Source organism: Lissotriton helveticus, chromosome 5_1, assembly GCF_964261635.1.
Source record: "Lissotriton helveticus chromosome 5_1, aLisHel1.1, whole genome shotgun sequence".
NCBI classification, from domain to species: domain Eukaryota; kingdom Metazoa; phylum Chordata; class Amphibia; order Caudata; family Salamandridae; genus Lissotriton; species Lissotriton helveticus.
Window position 1 is genome coordinate 417,746,336 of NC_136065.1, and position 10,070 is coordinate 417,756,405.

A 10,070-nucleotide genomic window follows, 5' to 3' on the forward strand; every position below is an offset into this window, starting at 1 on the left:
ATATTAAACAACTACATACAGTATGAAAGGGAGCCCAGCCCAGAGCCACATCTGAAGACCTACACATGTCATAGACCTACTGATCAAGCAGCACCAACACCCAAGAACACCACAAAACCCACCACCACCCCCAGGAGCCCCCCTCTACCACCAAGGCAATGCACAAACTTACATCTACACTGAACTGGGTCCCTCACACCCACTGCACCCTTACGGCAAGGAACAAAAGATGTGTGGCTAAGAGCCCCTTTAGGGGTGCCCGTTGGGCATTGCAGCGCCGGCCCAACGAGGAGCAGGCTCATATGATGAAGCATGACACCTAGCTTGCTGCGTGTGTGAGAGCCCTAGTTCCAAAAGGAGCAGTCCCCCCTTCTTTTCTGACCCCCTGTAACACATTGTCAGACATTTCTTGTCATGGCAGTGTTATGGTGACCATTTCTTCACCTAGGAACTTTGTACCCTTCTTTGTTTAAAAGTATTTAGGGCATGTATGTTGGACCTCTTAAAAGCCCACAAACTGTTCCCTCTCCTTGTTAATAAGGAAGCAATTCACCCATGAATAACAATGTACACAATGCAAAGTGTAGCGTTGATGTGCTGGACACATCTCAGTATGCAGAACACACACCTCTCCATGTGCACAAATACTACTGGTGCTTGTAGTGTTGTGGATAGTGGGCCCAACCATGTTACGTCAAACACTAGAGAAGATCTCAGTCATGTAGCTGTGTCATCCCCCCTGTAAGCATAAGCGTAACAGGAGTGGGCTGGTCCGACGGACGCCACTTTAGCGTGTGAATAAATATGCCGGCGCTCTGGTCATGGTTCACTTGTGGGAAAGCCAAAGGGTCTGCCAGGGCGGTGCCCCTTACCCTGCCACGAAGCCGCCGTCATGACCGCCAGCCTCTTCAGCCTATCGCTAGCTTCTGCTACACAAGCCCCCAGCAGCACAGCATTGCGGACTTATGTCTGTACAAACAATTGCCTTCGATATAAACTGCGGACAGCAAGGCTCACAATTCAGATTGAATTGCAATTGCAGGTGACGCAGTCCAGTAGGCAACAGACATTGCTCAAGTCAACAACACATGGCTGTGGGCCCTTCCTCACCGCTGACGCCGTCCTACACTGCGGTGAGTAGGGCTCACAATTCAGATCGAGTCGCGATTCAAGATGACACAGTCCAGTAGGCAACAGACATTGCTTAAGTGAACACGATGTGCCCGTGTGCTCATCCTGACCTCTGTCTCCGGCCTACACTGTGGTGAGTAGGGCTCACAATACAGATCGAGCCAACAGACATTGCTCAAGTCAACGGCACGTGCCTGTGAGCCCTACCTCACTGCTGCCTCCTGCCTCCACTGCGGTGAGTAGGGCTCACAAATTCAGAGTGACTCGCAATTGCAGATGACGCAGTCCAGTAGGCAACAGATATTGTTACCAGAACGGCCTGCCTCCGCACAGTAGATCCCACACATGCAACTGTGTCCTGAGTCCTGAATAGCAGTGACCTCAAGTCCATGACAGCGACCACAGCACCAGACTCCTTTCGATCATGAGGCATATTTCCATATGCAAGGCCGGCGACACGTGGTGCTACACACCCAGTTCAACACAAGCCGATCCCAATGTGGAACTGTGTCCTGAGTCCTGAATGGCAGTGACTCCAACTTCGTGACAGCGACCACAGCACCAGACTCCCTTCGATTATTGAGGCGTATTTGCATATGGAAGGCTGGCAACACGTGGTGCCATTGAACCTGAACTTAGCAGGCCGGTGGGCCACCAACCGATGCACGTGGCTGTGGGCCCTTGCTCACTGCTACCTCTGACCTACACTGCGGTCAGCAGAGCTCACAATTCAGATAGAGTCGTGATTGCAGATGAAGCAGTCCAGTAGACAAGAGACATTGCTCCAGTGAGCCCCGTCCGCACCAAGCATCATCACAGGCTCATACAATGTCAATGCTTATTGTGCCACTAAGTGTGCACCTCAACTCAACGCCACGTGGCTTTAGGCCCTTGCTGACCGCTACCTCTGGCCTACACTGCGGTCATAAGGGCTCACAATTAAAATTAAGTCTTGATTCATTAATTACAGAGTCCAGTAGGCAAGTAACTATCACAGTCCTAAAACCTACATAGTATCCTTATAGTATACTTGCTTCAAGAACTTATTGATATCAGTTATAGCTTTAGTACAATGACCAAATTATCTTCAAGAGCAAACGTACACATAATAGCAGTCTACACTGCGGGCAGCAGAGATCCCAATTCAGATTTTAAATGCTAATTTCTAACAACAAGATTGCACTCAGAAAATACAACACTTCGACAGTGTATTCTATACATATTTCATCTTTTCATGATACGCCTACAATGCGGTCAGTGGGGCTCACAATTAAAATTAAGTCTTGATTCATTAATTACAGACTCCACTAGGCAATTAACTATCACAGGCCTAAAACCTACATAATATCCTTTTGGTATCCTTGCTTCAAGAACTTTTTTTTATATCAGTTATAGCTTTGTACAATCACCAAATTCATCTTCAAGAGCAAACAAACACTCAATACAAATTTGCACTGCAGGCAGCAGAGCTCACAATTCAGATTTTGGACACATGGTGCCACTAACCCTGTTCAACACAAGCCGCGACACGTGGTGCCACCAACCTTGTTTAACACAAGCTGGCAACACGTGGTGCCACTAACCCTGTTCAACAAAAGCCAATCCCACATGTGGAACTGTGTCCTGAGTCCTGAATTGCAGTGACCCCAACTTCGTGGCAGCGACCACAGCACCAGACTCCCTTTTCGGTATTTAAGAAGTGGTAAAATGGAGGGGGGGATGTAGGTATTTCAGAATCTGTAAATACCGAATCGTTGAGATTTGGTATTTACCGATTCTGGAAATACCGATTCGGTAATGCCCATTGATTCCTATGGGCATTGAAGCCCATAGGAATCAATGGGCATTACCGAATCGGTATTTACCGATTCGGTAAATACCGATTGCAGCAAGGGTGCAGGGGGTGTCACTTTGTCACCCTCTAGCTCCCCAAATACAGGCATGGGTGCCATGTGGCACACAGACATGCCCTAATGGCCTGTCTGTCTGTCACATGGCATAGGTGTGCATGCACACATGTGCATGCACACCTGGATTCGGTATTTCACCACCCAATTGGATTGGGTGGTAAAATAACGAACTCTGAAGGCCTGTAGCACTGTAAACAGTGTGACCTACATCTGGAATTTACCGAACCGGTAAAATTACCGATTCGGGATTTTACAGAATCGGTAAATTTACCGATTCGGTAAATTTACCGATTGTGCAAAATATTGGCCCCTACATCTCAATCACCAAATACCGGTCGGTAACGGCCGAATTCGGCCGTTACCGACCGGTATTTGGTGACCTACATCGGGCCCACTGTATTTGGATCTGAAGGATGTTTGGTAAAGCATGACAAAGGAAATCTGATTAATCACAGGAAATTAAGTTGTGATACTGCAGATAAAAGAGAGTTTTTCTATTTAGCTCTTATACAACTCTTCAAACCTTGGCCGACTGAAATTTAATTACTTGGACATTGTGACTGCTATGAGGATTCTTTCAATGCATGTAAAGATAGCATTGAATGTACAATTTTTCCAAATTATCTCCAAATGTTGAACAAAGAGATTAATCAAGAAAGAACTATTGCAGCTGAAATAGCTAGAGATAGTTCTCAAGATAGTCAAAGTTCACATGACACACAATCTTATCTTGCTTTTTAACTAACAGGCTGTGAATCACGAATCAACATTCACCCCCCAACACCACCAGAACTGAATGTGCAAAAAATCTGTGATGATGCGTGGCCATCCTGACAATTAACACCCAATCTGAATTGTGAGTTCAGCTGGACCACATGTACGCAACGGCTGAGGAGGTTGCTTTGGCACGTAGTGGACCCTCTTACACACACACCGGTGGCGGAAGGTGAGTAAAGAGACTTCTTTCCACAGCAGCGGTAAGTCACCTCTGGGCGGTGGGAGTAGATAGTGTGCAGCAGTCTGTGCGCACAAGAGAGCACAGACACCTCCAAGCAGTGGGAATGAATGGATGGGGTGCAGCACTCTGATTGCACAATATTGAAAAATAGAATTACGCGTGTGCAGTTGTATGCAGTCTACAATTACTAATTCTATACTATCTTTCAGATCACTAAACTTGAGGGCTGCACTATCTCACATGGTTGGAGACACACCGGTGGCACAAAGGTGATCTGCAAAGATTTTCTCCAGTCTCAACACTCCCTCTCCATCTCTTCCTTTCTCTCTCTCACACTTTCTCTTTTTCTCTCTCATTCTTTCTTTCTCTCTTCCTCTCTATCACTATTTCTCTCTCTGTCTTCCTCTCTCTCACACTGTTTCTCTTTCTCTCTTCCTTGTATCTTATTCTTTCGCTCTCTCAACTCTTTCTCTCTTTATCTTTCAGAACACTAAACTTGAGGTCTGCACTATATTCCGGCACGTGGTTGGAGACACACCGGTGGCACAAAGGTGAGCTGCAAAGATTTTTCCAATCTCAACACTCCCTCTTCATCTGTTCCTTTCTCTCTCTCACACTTTCTCTTTCTTTCTTTCTCTCCTCCTCTCTCTCACTCTTTATCTCTCTCTCTTCCTCTCTCTCACACTGTTTCTCTCATTATCTATCTCTTCCTGTCTCTCACAGTGTTTCACTCATTGTCTTCCTTTCTGTCTCACTCTTTTTCTCTTTGGCTGGCTTCCTCTCTCTCTCTTCCTCTCTCTCACTCTATCTTTCTTCCTCTCTCACTCTTTCTTTCTCTCTCTTCTTCACTCTCACACTTTCTCTCTCTCTTCCTCTCTCTCACTCTTTTTCTCTCATCCTCTCTTATTTATTTATTTATTTATTTATGAAGCTTGTAAAGCGCGCGGCTACCCCCAGCGGGGGTGTCCCGGCGCTGTAGACTACAGACTAGAAAGGAAGGCATACTTATGCAGAGGAGAATAGCCAGGTCTTCAGTCGGCTACGAAAAAGTGATTCAGACGGAATGAACCTAAGGTCTAACGGGAGGTTATTCCAAAGTTTGGCCATCACAACTGCAAAGGCTCTACCGCCCATTCTGGAGCGGCGTAACCAAGGGACTATCATAAGACGCAGGTTGTTGGACCGTAGGGATCTGACAGATTGGGAGAGTACTAATCTCTTTCGTAGGTATCCTGGTCCTGACCCATTAAGGGCCCGAAAGGCGAGAGTCAGCATCTTAAACTGGATGGGACTGGAGATAGGGAGCCAGTGTAGCTCTTTACGGTAGGATGCAACCGACTGACGGTAGGGGATATTGCCAATCAGCCTTGCTGCCACGTTCTGAACGATCTGTAGGTGTTCGATTTGATACAGTGGGGCCCCAGCGTAGAGACTGTTGGCATAATCCAAGTGAGATGTTATTAGGGCGTGAGTAACCGTTCTGCGGGCATCCATAGGTAGATATGGAAAAATCTTTCTCATCATGCATAGTTTCCAGAAGCAGGCTGCAGTAACCTTGTTTATTTGGGTTTTACACGAGAGGGCATCATCAAACTGAAAGCCCAAATTACGGACAGTTTGAGCAGGCATAGGGGGGGGGGGGTTAAACACCGCAGGCCACCACAAAGTAGGTGGTATTGTGATTTTTTGATTAAAAAACAAGACCTCCGTCTTATCGGTGTTAAGCCTAAGATGGTTAGCAGTCATCCAGGAGCATATTTCGCCAAGGCAGTGGCGTTAGCTGGCGAAGCTGGAGTCAGAGTGATCTCTAAATGAAAACACTAGCTGTGTATCATCAGCATAAGAGATCACTCTGACCCCCCACGACTCAACCACCTTGGCCAACGGGGCCAGATAAACATTAAAAAACAATGGGCTCAACGCAGAGCCCTGCGGAATTCCACAGACAAGGGGCTTACTCTCAGATTGAAATGGTTTAAGAAGAACCCTCTGCGTTCGTCCTTTAAGAAAGGAGCTGATCCACGACAAAACTGGACCACCCAATCCGATCTGCTTTAAACGATCCAGTAGTATCTTATGGGACACCGTATCGAAAGCGGCAGATAGGTCGAGGAGGACCAGCATGGCCTCCTCGCCTCTATCCACACACTCTCGAATGGTCTCAGAAACCTCCAGGAGCGCTGTCTCAGTACTGAAACCAGTTCTGAAACCCGATTGGGAATCGTGTAGCAGAAAATTGGTCTCCAAATAATCCGCAAGTTGTAGCTGTACGGCCTTTTCCAAGACCTTCGCTGGTTTAGGGAGGAGGGAGATGGGACGGTAGTTACAGAATTGCGCCGGGTCCGCATCCACCTTCTTCAAGATGGGGACTAGCATAGCCTCCTTCCAAGCCGTTGGGAATTGGCCCAAATGAAGTGAGGAGTTCCAGATTAAAATAAGTGGTTCGAGCAGAAGGGGAGCTAGGCTACCCATGACCTTGGGCGGGACCGGATCTAAAGGGGAACCCGATTTACACTGAGTGAGCAGTTTAAGAGCATACTCAGTGGTGAGGTCCTTAAAAGTTACCAATGACGGCGCGGTATAGTCCTTGTTCTTAGCCGTAGGAGGAGATAGTACAGAAGTTAGGGCAGACGGAAAAGAGGAAGTGATTCTCTCAAATTTATCTTGGAAATAATCAGACAGACCATTACATAGGGTCTGGCAAGAGAGGTTCTGGGGAGTCATAGCAGGAGGCTTGACAAAGTCTTTTACAATATGAAAAAGAGTTTTAGCAGAATTCTCTGCGTTTTTAATTTGTAAGGCAAAGAATTCTCTCATTGTAGACTTTTTTAGTTTGATAAAGTTTTTTAGGGCAGATTTATAGATACTTTTTGCTTCTGGATCATAGAAGCGTCTCCAGCTGCGTTCTAATTTTTTACAGCGGCTTTTTTCCTCACGCAAGGCTGGAGAAAACCACGGGGCAGAAGGTCGGGATCTTTCAGAGGAGACTGGCAGTAGAGGGGCAGTGGCCTCGATGGCAGACAGTAAGGCTGAGTTAAACTGGGCAACGCTTGCATCAATGTCTTTGGTAAATGGATCCAAGGGGCACGAGAAAACAGGATCTAAGGTCGAGCAGGTGACTTTATGCCATTTTCTCCTGTAGTCCCTACCAAGTTCCACCGAGCTCGGTGCGGGAGGGAACCTGATATCGAACGGGAGAAGATAATGGTCTGTCCAGGTAAGGGGAAGAGAAGGGTGACCTGTGGTACCAGGGAGATTTGAAAAAATTAAATCTAGAGTGTGGCCAGCTATATGCGTCGGACCCTGAATCAGTTAGGACAAACTCAGGCTTTGCAAGGTGTATAGAAGTTGGATAGCCTGGGTGCATGAGGGGTCTTCGGCATGCAAGTTGAAATCGCCTAGCACTATAAAGTGCGGATGTTTAAGGGACAGGTCAGCTATAAGATGTACCAGCAGCATTAATGAGTGGGCTGAAGCGCTAGGGGGATTGTATACTAGAATACCGGTCAAAAAGACAGCAGCTGAGTCTGAAATAGTGAAATACATGGCTTCAATTAGTCCAATATTCGTAACTTTTTTAATAGTAAGTCGCAGATGAGATTTCAAAATGATGGCAAGGCCGCCCCCCGTTTTTCCTTCTCGGTTAATGCCCATAAAAAGATAGTCAGGGGGGGTGGCTAAATGGATGTCCGGATTAGAAGTGTCTTTAATCGAAGATTCTGTGAGGAACAATATATCCCAACCGTGTGAGACAAGTGTAGTCCAAATTTCGCCAGCAAGGCGAGGGAGAGAGCGACAGTTAACTAATCCTGCCCTCAGTGTTAGTGGGGTACGTGTATGGTTAATTAAGGTGGCAGGTGGGAGAACACGTTCACCCCAAGGAGGGTGAGCAATTAAAAGAGCGACCCTCTAGAGTACTCGGGGGCAGCGGGGAAGCGGTGAGCAGGTGCCGGCGCTTAATTGTAAAAGCTGCTCTCTGGTCCAGCTAGTAGAGCCCGTGTTAATCAAATGAGCAGGGGGACTGGCCCTGGGCCCGGGCCAGGCGTGGACGGGCGCAGACGGACTTGCCTTAGGTGCGCCTTTGGCGCGCCATCGGTGCGCCCGCTGCGCCCGCCCGCTGCGCGGACGGGGTGTCCGTTGATTTTTATACATAATGAGGAGGGTGGGAGTCGTCCAAGAGCTGGACCGCTACCCTGCCTTCCCCTAATATGGCGGCGGCTGTTCTCAGCGTACTGGCGTCAGCACCTCAATTCGGCTGCGCCGGTAAGCAATGCAGTGAGGGTGACCCTGGAGGCGACGTGAATCTCACCTTCAAGGGTCGTGTTGCCAGGAAATTAAAAATGCACCGAGTAAAATATGTACAATTTTTAAAAATAGATGTCAGCACAAATCAGGTATAATAATTATCAGAGAGGGGAAAGAGAAGATCGCCCCTGGCTTCCGCCTCAGGGGAAAGAAAGCAGTAGTCTCACACTGATTCATTCTTTCCCTCTTCCTCGTATATTACTCTTTCTCTCTCTTCCCCTGTCTTACTCTCTCTCTACTGTTTCTCTCATCCTTGTAGCTCACTCTTTCTCTCTTCCTCTCTCTCACTCTTTCTCTCTCTGTCTTCCTCTCACTCACACTATTTTTCTTTCTCTCTTCCTTATATCTTACTCTTTCTCTCTCTCACTCTTTCTCTCTCTATCTTTCAGATCACAAAACTTGAGGTCTGCACTGTCTCCCGGCACGTGTTTAGAGACAGACCGGTAACACAAAGGTGAGCTGCAAAGATTTTTCCAGTCTCAACACTCCCTCTCCATCTGCTCCTTTCTCTCTCTCACACTTTCTCTTTTTCTCTGTCTCATTCTTTCTTTCACTCCTCTTCTCTCTCACTCTTTATCTCTCTCTCTTCCACTCTCTCACTGTTTCTCTCTCAATCTCTCTCTCTCTTCCTGTCTCTCACACTGATTCTCTCATTGTCTTCCTCTCTGTGTCACTCTTTCTCTCTTTGGCTGGCTTCCTCTCTCTCACACTTTATCTCTCTCTTCCTCTCTCTCACTCGTTGTCTCTCTCTTCCTCTCTCACACTGATTCTCTCTTTCTCTCTTCCTCCTTTCTCATTCTTTCTCTCTTTGTCTTTCTTTCTCCATCTTCCTCTCTCTCATGCTGTTTCTCTCTTCCTTGTAGCTCACTCTTTCTCTCTTCTTCTCCCTCTATCTCTCACTCTTTCTCTCTCTCTTACTCTCTATCTACTTTCCTGGACGCATGAGGCACCATCTTATCTTTCTTTTTGTCTTGCAGGCAGTGATTCACAAATGGACCAGCGATGACACACCATGGCTTTACATAGTTTTATTTCTTGTTGTTTTGTTTAAATAAAATGTTTTATATGTAAATCTATACAAGACTAAGATTCTTATTTGTCCAACCGCACAGGGACACTTCCGGTTCCAAGAAGGTTGTTGGGGGTATGCTGGTGATGTGGGAAGAGGGTGTGTTACCTGCTAATGTAGGGAGATGCAGCTTGAAAGGGTTATCTATCAGAGAAAGAACTCCAGTATGTTTTCAGAAATGCCTCGGACAGAAGTCAGCTGGAGGACTGAATCACAAAATGGCTTTTCAATACTCATGTAGTGTGACTTATGAACAGTTCGCACCAAGGCTCACAGAAGGACAGCTGCGGGCTGTGGGCTCGACTCGCAGAGGCAGAACTAAGGGCGTCCTCTCCCAAAGGAACAGCAGCGTGGTAGCTCACAGAGATAGAGGCGCAGCAGCATAGTACCTCGCAAAGGTAGAGAGCTGCAAGCCAATGCATTGGCTTCTAAAGGCATAGCTGCGAAGTGGTGATGTTGGGAGGGAGTGTGAAGAGGGTACCTGTATGTATCATTTGTATTTGTGTTTGGTGTTTACTTTCAATATTTGGATGATAATAGCAAGAAATACACTGCTTTCGTGACACCATTCGGCTGATTTCAGTTCAAAAGGATGCCGTTTGGTCTCGCTTCAGCTGCGGCTGTATTTCAGCGAATCATGCATTATATGTTCAAGGATTGTAAGAATGTGGTCTGTTTCCAGGACGATATACTTATA